The sequence below is a fragment of the Ambystoma mexicanum genome, chromosome 7p (assembly GCF_040938575.1).
Source record: "Ambystoma mexicanum isolate Mex_15411 chromosome 7p, UKY_AmexF1_1, whole genome shotgun sequence".
Lineage (NCBI taxonomy): Eukaryota > Metazoa > Chordata > Amphibia > Caudata > Ambystomatidae > Ambystoma > Ambystoma mexicanum.
Genome location: NC_090939.1, coordinates 232,340,548 through 232,358,787, shown reverse-complemented (window position 1 = coordinate 232,358,787; position 18,240 = coordinate 232,340,548). Strand labels below are relative to the sequence as shown.

Here is an 18,240-nt window from a genome sequence, read left to right as displayed (position 1 = left end):
CCACTACGGTGGTGATAGTGCGCGGTACAAATGTCCTTTAACATTAACATTAACATTAACATTCCATGCCTGTTAATATTATTGTTATGTAAGGGAAGAGGATATGTTGTAATGTGCACGGGCGCGTGTGGAATGTTGATGCCGGTTCAGGAGTCAACATTCCACAGGGGCCAGTTGATCGGGGACTCTGGAGGTGGGAGCTGGCCTGTGGGGTCCATGCAATAAAGTACTTGAATACTTACCTGGTGGGAGGAGATCTTGTCAAGGCCGTTGCTATGGTCTTTCTCGGATGCGAACTAGTCGCTACCACGAGGAAATACTTTACATGGACCAGGTTTTTTTTCTCAGAAATATTGGGTTAACTTTTTTTTATATATGTTTTCATTCGCTGTTGCATCATCTGAATTGGTTGATAAGCTACGGGATCGAATTTGTGTGTATGTTTTAACTCGGTAAACGTGAACCTTCAACTTCTTTTATACATAAACTATCATGCGTTTTTAGTTAATTTCGAGTTTTACATTTATTGAGGGGAATTATTATTTTTTCCCCCTCAAACTATATTATTGATTTTAGTTAAAATGACATAAACAGCTTCGCAATACTGATGTGTAACAGACCCGAAGGACCGTAAAACACGGCGGGAATTTTGCATTTCTTTGTGCTTAGTGGCAGATTCTGGCAGATTCTACATGGAATCGTTTTTTTTTCTTCACTTACGTAAACTGCTGAGTCACGATGATGTTTTGTGTCAACGCTTAGGGGCGTAAAGCTTTCATTAGCACACCTTTGCGCGAAACTGCAAGACCGTCTGCCAAGCGGCTCTTAGGTACGTTTTGTTTGATCCGTCCGTCCGTTCTTTTTCTATCCTTTCTTTAACGTAATGATTCGTTTTGGAGCATATCTCGTTTGCTGTAGAATGACACTTAATTGCTTTCTTCTATGTATGCCTCTCATTTTGTGGTGTCCCGCTCCCACTCTCCATAATTAACATAACACCATCGGCAAGCTCCTTGGCTCTGCGGGGAAGTAGGGATTTTGCACCGTGGCTTATTTCAAGCTTAGAAAATATTATTATGTTCCCACAGCATTCGTTTACTATACCAGCTGAGCTACACCTATCCACCTTTCCGATTGCATAGTGATTTAAATGGAAACGAATAAGTGCTGGTATTCCGCAATGTGGGCTTAAGTGGGCCGTGGCTAGTACTGTAATATGATATGATATGATATGGCATTTGTAACGCGCCTATACACAAGTGTTTCAAGGCGCGACGAGGCAGGGAGGGGGGAACAAGGGGAAGACAGACAACGATCCTACTAGGCCAGGTGTCATTCAGACCGCGCAAGTGCAGGGGTAGGGGGAAGGGAAAAGTGCAAGGGGAAGGGAGGGGGGAAGTGCAGTACAAGTAAGTAGAATAAAGTAAATAAATAGGGTCAGCTGGTGGCAAGTGCAAGGTAAGTGCAGACAAGTGCTGGGGAAAGGGGGGGCTGTAGGGATACAGAGACAGTCCCTCAGTGCAGGGGTTGCCAGGGAGGCAGTGCAAGAGGAGAGTGGCTGGGCCTAGGACCGAGGTCGGTGAGAGTGGCCCAGTTGCAGATTCGGTGCAGATTCAGTCGAGAATTTAGCAGGGGAGAGGGAGAGAGAAAGCAGAAGCAAAGAGGAAGGTTTTGAAGTGCTTCCGGAACCGGAGATAAACATTTACGTGTTGGGGGAGAAGGGGGACTCTCTCATCCTTAGAGAGATGGGGCCCCAGCCTGATCACCATGCAATACTGTATCTCTTCGAAGAACCCAATCCTGGCGAGTTGCATAAAAGCAAAGGGCATTCTTAGAACATAAGAATGTCCACAATTTTAAACATGTCTTCTGGTGATTCAATAGAATAACATTTGAGCGAATTATGGAACTTGGGCTCTGCACTTCTGATTGGTCATACTACTCACCCTAAGGAATACATGTCTGTACATTGGACAGCTGCAACATGTATGTGAGTTTTGGGTGATTCGGTATTCAGTTTCCCATGCTGAGTCTACTGAAAGTATCCGCTTGTTGAAATGCGTGTTGCTTGTTGAAATGTGGGTTGCCCGTACATGTGATGACTCTGTTTCGGGACATATCTCGCTGGCAGTATCCTGTTCTAATTCTGAGTTTTACGCACGAGCAGAGCAACCGTTCTTCAAATGGAAGACCACTTTCAGAAGACTCGACAGAGCCTTGTGAAAGTGGCCTCCTTCCTCATGGAATCGTGGGCTGCATGTCCGTGCCGTAACTTAGCTTCAGAACGGTGAGTATCGTGGGAAAGCCGCTGGGTCTGGGAACAGGGCAGCAGTATTTGTCATACTTTGAAGAGTGTCTTACTCTTCGTTTCTCACTCTCTATTTGTATAATTTTCTATTTGCCTCTGCCCCTTCCTTCACACTAATCATGTGTCTGCCCTCTTTCACTGTTTGTCCCTTCAGCAGCCTTCTTTCAAAGACGTCCAATCACAGACTGATTTTTGCACTGTTTTGCCTCCAGTATTATAATGTACAAACGTTGGTAGGCCTTGAGAGAAAAGATTGTCAGAATGAAAACTAATACTAAATGAACAATTATGATCTATGGTTGAACAAGGGAGTTCAAAGAGAAAGGCCACCCATTATATCTTACAATCCTCAACCTGCCTAGGGACACAGGGTGACTGCATCATTGAAACAGTGAGCAGACAGCTGTATTACTTGGCTTCAAACCTGCTCATCCTCACAAGTTGGTAAGTTTTACTGAGGGCAGCATACCATGGCTTTGGTGGAAAGTTGGTAATTTTCTTCTCTGCTAATTGCATGGAGAGGGCCACTCACTCTACCGCTTCAGTGTTAGCAGTGCTATCCATGCAATTTCGATTTCTTTTACCACCAAGCGCAAATTCAGACAGACCTGCATTTCCTTGCATTTTTTACTACTTCGTAGTGTAATGGTAAATGCCTCCTACCATATATGCATATGGCATGAGGCATTTACATTAATTTCTATTTTGCTAACAGTTGTCATGGGTATCCGCCAATGTATGTCCGCCAATATCAAAATCCGATGCTGGGGGGGAGTGAATTCGTTTTTAAAAGGTGGAGCGGATGGGGTGGTGGAAATGTAATTTCTCCTGGAGTGGGAAATTATGACTCTTACAATTCGTAACCTTTTATACATGCTTTTTGCACTTCATTTACAGCTCGAGGAGAAAAATGACTGCCGAAATCTGCCTAATTGGGAGGGAGGGTTTTGGATCGAACCATTTGGTTAAACTGGGATTCAAATCCATTGTGCAATTTAGACAATTGACCACATACCTTTCAGGCTTTACATAGTACAAATAGTTATGTTTTAACTTTCAGAAAACTAAAATCGTATAGAGCTTACTTGCAAAGTGCACACATCGCATAGTAGAACAATCGGACAATGCATACATCTTTACCGAAACATGTTAAACCAAAAGAGTATCATTGTAGATTTATTTTCCACATCTTGGATGAAGACAAGTCACAGAATGCAAAATAATGCAATCCTGAAATATCTAATGTTCACCACCACTAAACCATGTGTACTTAAAAAAGCACAATAAAAGAAATATTGTGAAAGTCACGTACCAAAAAGATTTTTTTCTCGTATTGCATGGTGTTAAAAATAGTCATCGCATGACAAATTGTATTATACCTTGCAGAAGTACAAGGATGAGTGCACGCTACTGAGCCATATAACATAATGAAAGGACCACTCATATCCCACCCTAGAACAGGAGAGCAGATTAAGTTGAAATATCATGCAACGTGCCTGTCAGAGAACGTTATATATGCCATCAAGTGCCCTTGTGCCCAGTATTATGTAGGAGAAATCGCACGCAAAGTGCAGGTTCGCATTAATGAACATAAATCATGTATCAGACTTAACAACAGAGCATCATCAGTAGCAAGACATTTTCATGACAGTGGATACACTGTCGCTCAACTCAACTCAAGTTTGCAGTTCTGGAAGTTATACCAACCAAAGGCCAAAACAGAAACATGAAGAAATTGAGAGCCCAGAAAGAGGTGCAATGGATAGAAAGGATGGGGTCGATCGCTCCAGATGGAATGAACGAGGAGCTAGATCTGCGCTGTTTTTTATGAACAATTCTATTTTGTTTTATGGTTGAGTAACACTGAATTGTGAATATTTGGGCACATTAGTATAAATACAGGAAGGGAAATGCTTTTTGCATTTTGATGGATCTTTGAGCTTTATTTTCGTTTATTCTGTTTGGTTTTGATATTTATGTTCATCATTCATTTTTATTATTTATTTTGTATTATTATTATTTGTATTATTGTGGTTTTATTTTTATTAATTTTAGTTAATTTTTGACAATTTTTATTTTACCACAATTTGCAGCAAGTGGCAAATTTTGTCCAAAAGCATTATGTTACGTCTTTTAAATGAATTGGAATGAATTCCGTTTTATTACAACATTAGGTTTCATCTATTACCACATCGTTCCAATATGGTTGCCTAACAAGCGTGAGGAAAGCTAGTCATTTGTTCGATTCTAAAATGGCCGCTCTATACAAAGCAATGGTTGCCTTAGCAACAGGTTGCTGCCACAACACTTTTCTACAGACATTGCTGAGGAAGCGTGTCAACGCGCTCAGCTCCGGCAGATTGCTGCTATTCTAGTTACAAGTAAGTGAAATGGAATAGGAACACGAATAGGATAGCACGCAGAATAACTTAAGTGTACTTATACGCGCTCGATCTCATTACAGAGACCGAGTTGCATGCGTTAGTCTCCTGCGGACATGACCGCATGGGAAAGTGGCAGGCATACAGTCGGACCAACCAGGTCCTGAAGAATATAGTTGGTTAACGAAATATGTAAGTAACTGGTGCACTTGAAGACATTGGGCCTCATTACACGGTAGGTGGTAAACCATGGCGCTATTAGCGCCATGGTTCATGCTGGTAATTTACCGGTACCGCCTTGGAGGAAAGGGGAATTACCGCCCTATTCCAAGGTTGAGAAGGCGGTAATTCCTCCTTCCTCCATTGCCCTTCCCCATTCCCATTTTGGCCCCATAAGGCATAATGGGAATGGGGAAGGCGCTAATTACGGTACCGCAAATTGCGGTACTGTAATTAGCACCCCAGTCCCTTTGCGGGTTCGTTTTTTAACGCCTGCTAAAAGCAGGCGTTAATGTACCAACCCGCAAAGGGACCTCGTAGTAAGGCGGTAAGGGTTTACCGGTAGCGGTAAAATACCGGTACCGGTAAACCCTTACCGCCTACCGTGTAATGAGGCCCATAGTATTCTTTTGAATTTGTAGCCGGAATGTATTAACTAACACGCGGCCGTTCTCGTTACAGAGACGACTGCTGATCAGATATTCTTTCAGCACGGGTGGACGTGCTGGTTTTTCTTTCAGCTCTGATGTTTTGAAGGTTAGTGATACCGTTTTGGCAGATGTATTGAGAGTTAAATATTGTTATGGATACATTGAGGTATACTGTGGACACCGCACTGATGATTACTTTCTTTTTTTCTTTATTATGATTTTACATTATTTTCGTTATCTGTTATTATTTTTTAATTTTTTATTTTCAACATTTTCCGACCTTGACATGGTTCATGGGATTTGCATCATCCGAATGGAAATGGGGTAATGTACTATTGCTACTGTGTTTTTTCTTCTTTGACATATGCACCTGATATGTTTATATGCAAATGTTTTATTGATGTTGGTGAATTATGATATTTGTGTTTGATTGTTTAATGCAATGTTGATTTGTTCGCAATATGGAATTATGTGAAGAGAGTTGAGACCGAGTATTATAAGAAAAGGTGTAATCACAGGCCCTGAAGAAGGGTTTTTCGACCCGAAATGCATAGGCCGCAGATGTGATGAATTCTGCCATTACAATTTATCTTTGATTTAAAGCAAGTGAATGAAGTTTGATTTATTAAAAATTTCTCTTTGAAAAAAGGAATCAATTCAAGAATTTTTTCTATTATTATTTTTGAACTACGCCACTGAGTAGTGGAATAAGGGTGTGCAGCCCGCACCGCTGGCCAGAGAGCCAAAGTCTTTTTTCTTTCTGCACGCTACTGAGCCCTCACAATTCAACAAAACAATCATAAAGGTAAAATGGGCACAGTTAAGAGATACACCTTTGCCTTTTGTGTTAATGTGGTCTGAGGGAAGGCTATTCTCTAAAGAGAAATGTGAATGTGGTTCTGTAGCAACCCAAACAGTGAAGTATAACAGTCCAAAATATTGGAATGTCCTATCTAGGTTCTATACAAATATACATACTTTAATTAAACATGCCATGTACAATAATAATTAACTATACAAACTACACAAAACACACCCCTGAGGAAAGAACACAGAATAAGAAAAGAGATCAAGATGCAGCAGTAATCTGTGTGTGTGTTTAGCAAGTGAGAATCTCTCAATCTCTCTCTCTCTCTCTCTCTCTCTCTCTCTCTCTCTCTCTCTCTCTCTCTCTCTATCTCTCTCTATATATATTTATTTATTTATTTATTTATTTATATATATATATGTGGGTTTGTTTGCACAGTCACCCCTGTTAGAACCCTGCAGACATTACTGGCTACATGACATCTGGAAACCCCACCCTTTTCCCCGTATTTCAGATAAAGTCGCTGTGTTTGTGATTTCGCCTATGTACCCTATACAATTCCACACTATAGCAAATCTTCACAGGACCCTCTTTACATTACTGGCTACATGACATTTGGACACCCCACCCCTTTCACCCCGGATTTCAGCAAAAGTCAACATTTATTTGTGGCTTGTCAAAGCGTTGTTCCTTATACAATTCCATACCATCGTCATCAATCTGCACCAAATTGTGCAGAGTGACCTGTACCTATGAGGAAAAGAAAGCCTGGGCAACAGTGGGTATATCAGCTAGTATTCTTTAAAAGGATATGTTTTTGGGTGTAAAAGGGATAAAAATGGCCTAACTCGTCCTTAGGGTGCAACAATTGACCAAGGATGCAGTTAGCAGTCAATAGTACCTTTTGCAGTTCTTTGTGGTCCGGCAGCACCAAACCAGACCTCTTGGCGCTGTGAGAGCAATTTGAGGATCAGGAGAGTGCAAAAGGCACCAACAGAGAATCCTGGTCGTTCAATGTGTCAAACGGTTCTTGAAACATGTCTCCAAGCAATTAAACGCGAAAAGCACCAGGATCCCGGCTATCTTTGATTTCGGGGTGGTGTGAGTCCCTGGGCTTGGGGATAAGATTAGTCCTTTTCTAGTTTCCCAAACACTGGGGAGGCTGCACACAACTGCAGGGGTATTTCAGCACAGTGAGGTCCTGGGTACTCTTCTGGCTGTCCATTAGCAGGTTCACCCCCCCAATTGTACCTGGGGATGGTTAGGGGACAGCGATTTGCCTCTGCCTTGCACACTCAGTGTTCACCTCACTGGAACAACTCTCCCCACAGCGGTCCAATTAAATCTTATTGAAAGGGTTGGAGTCCAAAAGATGATTAAAAAAAGTGGTGTGAGTACTTCTTTTAAAGATAAAAGCCCACAGGTGATTAGACGAAAGCTAGCCTGCCTTAGTAGTCCAATCCCTGTTCTTAAAAGAAACATACTTTGCCCTTGCAGCATCACACCTACAGTGCTTTGCTGTAGTCTAGAGGAAGTGGAGGAGACCAGAAAGAGAGAGGCAGAGAGAAACAAGATGGTGGATGTCTTCCCCTATAACCCTGCCCCTTCCCTTCTCTCTAGGATCAAAGACATTTAGAAAAATAACACCTTGGTGTGAGGCTACTACCTTTAGAATGGGTGTGCTCCTTTAATGCCTGGTCCCAGGACAACTGCCTTTTGTGTGGCTGTTTCTGGGGGTGTGTGCGTTATACCCTCTTAAAGAGATCAAAGTGGAGGCATGGCCATTCACATTGCTGTCCTGTCTTGCCAAAATAAACATCTTCCACAGCTAAACTGGCTCACAGGAACTGACTCGTCTGATATCGAATTGGATGTTACTGCAATGATTAGAAGTAGGGCCATGCTCCATGCCTTAACTTGGGCATGGCTTCTTTTCTAGGTTACCCTGCCACCAGCATGGGCTACTTATGATGATAGTTTTGGTACAGGGGTGCATATCTTAAATTCAGTCCCTGCACTGCAGAAACCTGGCTGTCGAATAGCTGTCAAATGGACTCCGTGACCTGAACCTTCTTTGTGCCACTTGTAGAGCAGGTGCTGCAGATGAGGCTGCTTATGCAGCAAGGCACAAGTACACTGCATGCTTTTGGTATGACACGTATGAAAGGGGAATTTGATCAGCAGATTTCCCTTTCAGAGACTGAATTACCTGCATCATTTTATTAAAAATAAAACAACAAAACAGCTTTCACACCCTTCCCGGTTGGCAATTCACCACATGAATGTGAGCTCTCATTTTGTGTTTGTCAAACTAACATATATCATAGACGTAAACTTAGCCTTAAAAGTAGTATTATTTTGTGCTCACTTTCAGCGTCTTAAAGGAAGGCATGTTTTTTTGATAGGTACTGTGACGAATCAAGCGATTCTGTCTTCCAGGGGAGAGCCCTTCCCTGTGAGTCTAGGAAGGTGGGCCTGCTAAGCAGTATCCTCCTTGGGGTTAGAGGCAAGCTGGACTGCACCAGAAGAGAGTGTGTGGCGGGGCCTTCAGCTCCCTGAGGTGCGGCAAGACTCCTGGGTTCCCTGCGGGGCCCGGAAAGCGGTCGAGTCAGGCTGCCTTGCCTGGTTTCTGCTGGGCTATGGCCAGCACAGTGCATCGTGGCCTGGGTCCTTGGAAAAGGACCGGGTTAAGGTAAGGAGTTTGGGGGCATGTTTTTCCTGTTGTATGGCCGTGCTGCACGGGCGGCTGTGCGCGGCTTGGCGGCTACTTTTTTTTGTTTGATCCACATGCTCCGGAGGTGGGTGGGCTCCACCTCTGGTGCTGCAAGCATTGTTGCCATAGGAATTAATTGTTGTACTCCTATTGGTTGTTGTTCTTTCTGGCCTCTATTTGAATGTGGGTAAGGCAAGTTGGCCATTGTTTGTATGTGGAGCCTTGGTTCAGTGTACAGAGGGCTTTGGTGATGAAGCAGGCTTCCTTTTGTCACTGTTTATGGAAATACTCGACATGGGTAAACATTCTGCAAAGAGCAGGCATCTGGTCCTTTCTTCATCTTCATCTTCTTCTCCTGAGTTATACAGAAAGAGAAAGAAGAAGACTAAGCGTATTTCCCTGACCAGAAAGGAGTTGAAGAAGCTACTTAAGCATCATAGAGGGAGTCGCACACATACACATGGACACAATCGCAGGTGTCTGTCTTCCTAATCCTGCTCTTCTTCTGGCACAGAGTCATTGGCCTCTTCATGTTCATCATCGGCTGATGCAGAAGGGAAGTATCTGGACAGAGAGGGAGTGGAGGAGGTGCTTGCTCAAGTTGAGGTTTGCATGGGATTTTCGGAGCCCCTCGTACTTTGGAGGGGGCCGACCCTTCTATTTGCCAGTATAGGCATACCCCTAAAATGGGGTTGCCATTGGTTTCCAATATCCGGGATAAAATCCTTCGGGAATGGCATGACCCGGAGAAGATTGCAATGCCCCGCTTCATGTCCAAACTTTACCCATTGAAGGGCGAGACTTTTCTGTCTGATACAGTTGAGGTCGACGATATCCTCGTCAGCCTGGTTGGGTCACTTCTCTATGTCGGCCGAGGAGGCGGCCGTCCGGGATCCAGTGGGCCGCCTAGTTAATTCCAGCCTTAAGAAGGTTCATGAAGGGGTGTATCTGGCCCTTTGAGCGAATATCTACAGTTCCCACACTTCTGAAACAGTGCTGAATGGTTTCAGGAAGTTGGAGAAGGCTGTCAATGAAGGCTCTGATTGTGCCCCTTTGCTTACAGACATGAAGAGACAGGTTGAACTTTTGGCCGATCTGGCTTTTGATGGGGTGCGTGGTTCAGCCATGGCCATGGGGGCTGGTGTATCTGCCCGGAGGCATTCGCACCTGAGGGACTGGAAGACTGATGGGTCTCAGAAGGCGGCTGCCCTGAAACTTCCTTTCACTGGGTCCAGGCTTTTTGGAGATTCCCTTGAGGATAAGGTGCACAAAGTTTTTAGGGTGGACAAACATGTTGACAAACTTCGATGCAAGCCTCCTTCAACGGCCAAGAAGTCTTCCTCTGGTGCTGGTCCAATGACCAGCAGGTCTTTCCCTGGCTCCTCATCACATTCCTTTTTGGAGAACTAGGGGATGTCGGGGTCCTCCACGCTCTTCGTGTCCTGGTCCGGCACCTAAATCCTGACGGTTAGGAATTGCCGGTGGGTGGGCGGCTCCGGCAGTTTTTTCCAGTATGGGAAAAGTGTTGTTCCGACTCATGGGTTCTGGACACAGTGCAAATGGGTTATCAAGTGCATTTCCTGTCTCCTCCTGTCCAGCATTTTATGGTTCAGACTTTGGTTCCCAGGTTTCGGCTCAAGAGGTTGGCCATGGACGCCGCTCTCTCCAAATTAGTCCCATCATGCCCGTTCCTCTCCCTGTTCAGGATTTGGGGTTCTACTCGCGGGTGTTCCTGGTCCCCAAACGTTCGGGGAAGTATCGTCTAATTCTGGACCTCAAAGTCCTGAACTGCTTTATCCAGAAGGAACACTTCAAAATGGAGACTTTACAGAACATTCGTCCAATGTTATTCAAGGGGGATTGGATGACATCTCTGGATCTCCAGGATGCTTATTACCACGTGGCTCTCCGTCCCAGGCACATGAAGTTCTTCCGCTTTGCCGTGGGATCCCGACATTTTCAGTTCAGAGTGCTCCCATTCGGACTGAGGTCAGCCCCCAGAGTATTCACCAAACTGGTGGCTCCCCTGGTGGCGCACTTACATCTGCGGGGCATTCAGATTTTTCCCTACCTGGATGATTGGTTGATCACAGCGTCCTGCCGGCGGACTGTCAGGTCTCATCTCTGATTGGTCTGCCAGGCATTGCAGGACTAGGGTTTCCTGGTGAACTGGCAGAAGTCTCAACTGGAGGCTTCTCAGGATCTAGTTTTCATTGGTACACAGGTTCGCACCAGGATGGGGAGGGTGTTCCTGTCCCTGGAGAGGGTCTGTCGCTTGCTGGCTGTTCTGGGCAGGGTTCTCAGGAGGCAGTATGTCCCGGCTCGCCTATTGCTGAAATTGCAGGGGCACATGGCTTCTTGCATGTTTCTAGTTCCCTGGGCCCGCCTTCATTTACGCCCCCTGGTGTCTTACCTTCGCTCCCAGTGGCTCCCGACATCTCAAGCATTCGAGGCTTTGATTCTGGTGTCCCCAGCGCTGCGGGTCTCCCTGCAGTGGTGGTTGGGGGTTCCGAAACTACGGCCTGGGTTGCCCCTGATCATTCCTCCTGTGACCGCACTTACTAGCAACGCAAGTGGAAGGGGTTGGGGGGCTACTTTGGTGGTCCTCTCTGCTCAGGGGTTGTGGGATCCAGAGGATAGCCATCGAACATCCAATTGGCAAGAGTTGTGTGCCATTCTCCTGGCTCTGGTGTACTTCAGGAGTTTGCTGGTAGGCTGGACAGTTTTGGTCTGGACGGACAATACAACAGCTTTGGCTTATGTCAACTGACATGGGGGTCCCGGCGCTCCTTGAATGCCCTGGCAGCTCAGATAGGCGCGTGGGGGAATCACATTTGGTGTCCCTGGTGGCTTTGCATATCAGGGGGGTGGACAATGTTCGAGCGGATCTTCTCAGCAGCCGGTTTCCCTCCTCGGTGGAACTGGTCCTGTCGACCCAGGTCTTTGCAGAGATCAGTGTCAGGTTCGGGACCCATGTTCTGGATCTGTTTGCATCTCCGGCCGCAGCGAAAGTTCCCCTCTTCTGCTCTCGTTTTCAGGCCGAGGGTGCGTGGGGGTGGACGCCCTCTCTGTGCAGTGCCCTCAGGGTCTCCTTTATGCTTTTCCACCCATTCCCCTTCTGCCCCATGTGGTTCAGCGCATCAGAGTGTCCAGGGTGACTGTAGTGTTGTTGGCTCCGTTCTGGCCCTGCCAGAGTTGGTTCCCCTCTCTGTTGGAGATTCGGTCCCAGGACCCTTGGCTGGTTCCGAAGTGACCTTGTCCCCTTCTAGGGAATCTGCGGTTGGGGGTCCGCCATATGCAATGGGCAGTGTGGCTATTGCGCAGGCTAGGCTGATATCTTAGGGGTTCTCTGCTCCTGTGGTAGAGTCCATAATGAATGCTCTTAGACCCTCCACTCTGAAGGCTTACGGCAGGCATTGGAGCCGCTTACGGCAGGCATTGGAGCCATTTCCAGGACTGGTGTGGGCAGTGTGGGATCCCTCCCCTACGTTCCGGCCTCCCCGCTATCCTTCAATTCCTCCCGGATGGGTTTGACAAGAGCCTGGCGGTTTCCACGCTTCGCTCTCAGTGGGCCTCCATAAAATTCCTTTTGGGGGACTCTGATGGGCACTTGGATGGGGAGATGTTGGTGGGGAAGTTGCTCAGGGGTTTTTCTTCTTCCCGTCCTTGTACTTATAATGGGCTTCCACCTTGGGATCTCCCTCTTGTCTTAAAGTTCCTTCAAGGGCCTCCTTTTGAGCCCATTTCCGAGACCGATATGAAACATCTGACATTGAAGACTGCCTTTCTGATTGCCATAACTTCTGCCTGTAGGCTTGGGGAGATTGGGGCTCTGTTATGTCAACCTCCCGCTTTCCTGAGGGTTCTACCGGACTTGGTGGTGCTGAGGTGTGATCCGAAGTTTCTCCCTAAAGTTGTTTCTCCGTTTCAAACCTCTCAGGATCTGGTTCTCACTGCCTTTTTTCAGAATCCGCAAACGCCAGAGGAAGTGGCTTGGCATAACATTGATGTGCGGCGGCCGGTGTTGGAGTATTTGGCTAAGACTGCCCCTTTCCGCCACTCTGACAGTCTTCTGGTTACATTTGGCCCGGCTGGGGCTGGGCGTAAGGCATCTGTGGTGTCCATTGGCCGGTGGATCCGTGTTGTGGTCTTCATGGCCTATGTGGCTTCTGGCCTGCCTGTGTCTGCGCACGTTCAGGGGCGGTCCACCAGAGGTTTGGCGGACTCATGAGCCGATACAAGGGGGGTTTCTCTACAGGAGATTTGTAGGGCTGCCACTTGGGCTGATCAGAGCACCTTCATCAACCACCATAGGTTGAATGTCTCCCACTCGGGGTTGGTTCCTTCGGGGTTGGAGTTTTGTCTGTGGGGATGTACATTTGGAGTTATTAAAGGTGTGTGTTTCTGCACTGTTTTGACTCTGTGTCTCATTGGGACCTTTTTCCCGTTGCTGCTTTGTGTCATGACCCTTACCCCTGGCCCTCACTGGCAAGTCAGCCTTCCAGTAAGGGCCAAGTCAAAGGCCTTAAAACCTCATCCAAGACTCTCTTGGAGTCAGTCCTGGTGCCTTTGGCCTTTGGCGCCAGGCTCATAACCGTCATGAAGACCAACATTAGAATGGGACTATTTACTTGGGACTATATAACTTGGGAGGTTCAGCCAACATGGAGGCACACACATAGCTCAGTTACAAGGAAATGAGCTATGCGGTCTAGTCTTTTGGGTGTGGCACGCCTGGTACTCCTTTACCTGGACTACTTTGGGTGTGGCAGGCCTGGGACTATTTTACCTGGACTACTTTACCTGAGACTATTTAAACCGCACCTAAACAGCAGAACATGCTTCGCGTTATTCTGCTGTGGGCAGCGTAATGCTCACCGTGTCCAGTTCTTTGATGCCAGCTTGCCTGAAACCAAGGACCTGCAGAGAGAGAAAGAACACTACAAAACTTGCCTGGAACAGTATCCTGTCTTCAATCCATCATCGACTTCAGTTCCACTTACCTTAAGGTACGAACTCCATCATCCGGCACCTCGTGCATCCTGGAATACCATAACCTGGAAAGAGGAGAAAGAAAGACAGCATTAGTAAGCGTTTACTCACATTTCCTCCAGATCGAAGAAAGCCACACAATTCTTACCTCGGTAGTCATCTCCTGGTCAGTATCATCGCGGGAACATTACGGCGCTCGGCGAGGAACATCGCGACCTGCAAGGAAAGAAAAGGCACAGGTTAGCAATATAAAAGGCGAAACAGTGCTGCACATCGCGCATTATTCACCGGACAGCATCGTGCACACCGCGCTTTCACCTACCGGCCCATGCTCATCTTCAAACTGCATGACGACACCAAAACACCTTTCCATACCTAAAAGGAAAGAAGCAAGACATTATTATTCAAACTAAGAGGAACATAAGAACTGCATATAAAGACTGTCAAGCAGCAAACCTACGGAGTCGCAGCAGGCCTGGATTCCCACAGGGGGGCTTGCACCAGTGAAGTAACTTGGTCGCTGCTCTCCCCCCACATCTACGCGCCCCTGCCACGAGGAGCAGGACAGAGAATCCACCTTTTACAATATTAAGGTGAGAAGAAGGCCCAAGGGGGAGAAGGAGTTGAGGCCAAGGGAGGTGGGAAAACATAAAGACAATCTGGTATTGAATCCAGCTCTCCTATATTGCAGACCCATCTTTAACCAGAGGCCTTACCAAGGGACCGGGAGAGGGTTTGAGAGTGCAAATCATCCAACCAGGGCTGGGTGGCATCTCTGTGGATCCCAGGTGAGCGTAACACTTTGGTATATCTCATGAGGTAAGTACTTGGACGAGGAAGAGTGGACGTGGAGGTAATGCTCTAATTACTTACCGGCAATCTTCATTACTCCTAGTTCTGCTCTTCCTTGTCACAGTACTGACAACCCTCTTCACCCTCCCTGCGGGGAAGGTCCCATGCTACGGCTTGGTAATATAAAACTAAGTGACATGGGTGTGGGGGAGGAGTTATAGGAATAAAATTAATAAAAGAAGGTCCTGTGTCGGAGGCAGGGGCCCTCATGAGTTAAGTACTGTGACGAGGAAGAGTAGGAATAGAAGTAATGAAGATTACCAGTAAGTAATCAGAGCATTGCTGCCTCTGAATGGAAATTTGAAATGTACTTAGACAAAGAAAAACAGTGGAAACGTAATGATCATGTGTCGGACAGAAAAGAAGGACTTTTACACTCTGCTGGGGAAGTCCCATGCCAGCGTGATAAAGAGAGGAGGCAGAGACCCGAAAGAGGAATAGTTTTAAACAATCTCACAAAGACCCACTGAAATAAGATGGGGCGCGCAGCGTCTAAGATGGAGCAAAAGGCCAAACACAGCGGTGTATGCCTGGAATCCAAGGGAGAAGCCAAGTGCTGACAGTAGCCACGCAGTCTAGAAAGATGACCATACAGTTTTTTTTAATTATTATTTATTTATATAACGCTGCACACCCAGAGGTAGAAGGGCGCATGACCATGAACAAGCCGTTGTGGACTAGGCAGTCCATTAACTACGCTGACACTAGAAGAAGCAGTGTGAGATAAGCAAGGAAACTGGAAAGAACCTGTGTGACCACTGAGAGACCAGAGAGCCCACCTAACAATTGATCCAGAGGGTTCCCCAGGTGCATACAACCCGGTGACATTATCCCTGAGGAACGCAGGTAACAGGGAAGGTGGGATATGCGGTGGGGGACAGCAAATAACAATAGTTGGAACATTCATACTCGTCCCAGTACCAATTGGATATCAAGAGTGTGTGAGAAGGAAGAGTAAAAATGAGGAGACTCCTACTCGTCCCAGTAAATCTGGAGTATCAAGAATAAGTGAGAAGAGAGGAAAACAGTATTTAACTGCTCATACTTATTCCTATACAAACCAAGTATGAAGAATAAGTGAAGCAAGTGGAGATTATTATTTAAGTACTCGTACTAGTCTGTGAGGGGTCAGCGATGCAAGGTGGACAACTGCTTGTAGTTTTTTCAAAATGTGACATTTGATTAAAATAAATATTTTCAAATAAAGCCTTGCTTGCCCTACTCTACCTAGGAATTCCCTACCTAGCCTAAAGGCTAAGGGAACAATCTTTAGCATAGAGAAACTGGCCCTCACTCTAAAGAACAAACATTCAAAGAAAATTATAATGCAACACAAGATAATGAACAGAATTATACAAAATCTGGATGACCTTCAACTGCCCTGGGCAAGATTCTTGCCCCAGGTTTTAATATCAACTTCTAAATGTTCAAAGGAAAAAAGTCTTGAACCAGTTCTTATCAGTTCCAGGCCCAATCAAAAAGTGAATGGAACAAAATTCCACTGGTAACAATTATTTGGTTTCAGTTGTAAAGATTCCCTTCCAATTACAACAAAGAAAATATTACCAATGGGTATTCCTGGTTTGGATGATACATTATCTCCTCATCAAGATTACTTATCACAGTTCAAAAGAATATGTGAGATTTACTTTCAGGACTTATCCAGCTACAACTTTACAATTGGTTAGAACATCTTCAGTACATGTGGTATATTTGTCAGGATGCTTCTCTTTGGGTTGCTGCTTCCGTCTCTAACAACCACCCTTCTACTGTTGTTACTGTGAGAACAGTCACCCTTGTCCCACAGTGTGCCACCACGTCAAACCACTCCAATGTGACATCCACTGACAACTTTGTATACCACCACAGTTCAGGTACTTCTACCACTGTGCTGAATTATCAGGCACAGTCTGACACGACACTTCAACCTCTTGAAGTAAGCAATGCACTATTCCCTTAAATGTCTTAAAAGGGGGCAGCCTCTTCCGTCTGTGTAACTGTCATAAGAATAACCTGCTTCTGCACACCAAAATTACTTTCTTTCAACTTCAGCAGTCTTTAGCGTTACAGGTTATAGTCTACTTCTGAATGTTCTTTACAGCTTCAGGTAACAATACTACACTTGTATCTTAGGCCACTTGATTTGGCAACTTCACAGAGTAGGCGGATGGCTTTAAGCAAGACTGGTTTCACTATGGAAAGGGTTCGCTTCTTGGCTTTGGTTATGCTTGTTCTGTTCAGTATTGTGTATTCTTTACTTCTGGGAACAGAATGTCAATTCTGAATACAATACAAGGTTTAGTATTCAAATTGAAAATATAATTGGGCACACGCGACCACTTTTTGACGTTGTTGGAGTTTTCGCGGGTGCATCCCTATGAAAGCGCTCCAAGAAAAAGTTTTTTAGGCGGTGTGTACAAGCGCTCCAAGAAAATGCTATATAGAGGGTGTGTACAAATATGTGTTCAGTTTGAGACAGCATAAACTGAACTGATTTCATGTGATTTTACACAGCACATATATCATGTCTTGTGAGATTTGTGTTAGTAAGTGATGTGAACAAAATTCTATTTCAACATGAAGTTTTTGACTCCTGTTCATGGCAATATAACGAAAAGAACAATTGCCAACTGCGTTTCGCCCATCCGGCTTTGTCAAGGCAGTTTGGTCCAATATTATAATTGTACAGTATTTTGAAGTCGTACATTTCTATAGCATCACATGAATTAGGGAGAGCCTATAGGATTATGCAGCATAGGGGCATATATGGGTAACATGCATAGTAAAGGTAGTTTCTTGGGATATTCCATATAGTAAAATAAGCTAGTGGCTGCCCTTAGTTTGGCATTAGGGGATGTCAGATCCTGGTAGCTAGAGATGCGTGTTCTGTTGAAACTGTTGGTCTCCCCTCAGCACTACGGTTTGCCTTCTGTGCACGTCCAAGGCGACTTTTTAAACTTAAAGTGATGAACAGAATTGTATTCCTGGGTATTGTTAAAGGAGGCAGCTTCTGACTTCCTTCAGGAAACGCAATTGGTCACACGCAAACTTCCTTTGATGCAGTTTTCACTCTGTATCATTTGTAACTCTTGTACTACTTCAATGTTAGATATTCGGAATGGATTTAACAAGCATTCCTTCTTCCAAATTAAGGACACGCGACCACTCCTTTATTCCGAAAAAGGTTCAACAATGGATGTTAAGGCTTTCCCTTTTCACATGAACATTACAGTTTTCAGAATAAACACGAGTGCTACATTTCCATTGTTTACTTACGTCCTAGACCTCTGCTACAATTTGTGGCTCACTTTCAACCCACACCCTTCTCCAGCACGGGTGTCTCCGGTCCAGCCACTTTAATTGGGAGTCACTTTCACTCCTGAGACCTTCGGCTTGCCTCCTGCTTCTAGCCTTGGGCTTTTGCACGGTCATGGCTCTGCAATCACAGCAGCTCTGCTCACATGGGGGAAAACTTCCCTTCCAGCACACCTTCCTCTGCAAAACAGGTTTTGGAAACACAGGACCCTCTCAGAACT

General features: G+C 45.5%; 1 protein-coding gene across 1 annotated transcript in view; it reads left to right on the top strand.

Moving 5' to 3' along the window:
• The first annotated feature begins 750 nt into the window (after nt 1-750).
• Nucleotides 751-18,240, top strand: part of LOC138525856 (carbonyl reductase [NADPH] 1-like) — a 130,447-nt gene continuing 112,957 nt past the window's right edge. Inside the window, exon 1 of the mRNA XM_069636123.1 lies at nt 751-829. The gene's annotated coding sequence lies outside the window, so the exon portion shown is untranslated. The remainder of the gene's footprint in view (nt 830-18,240) is intronic.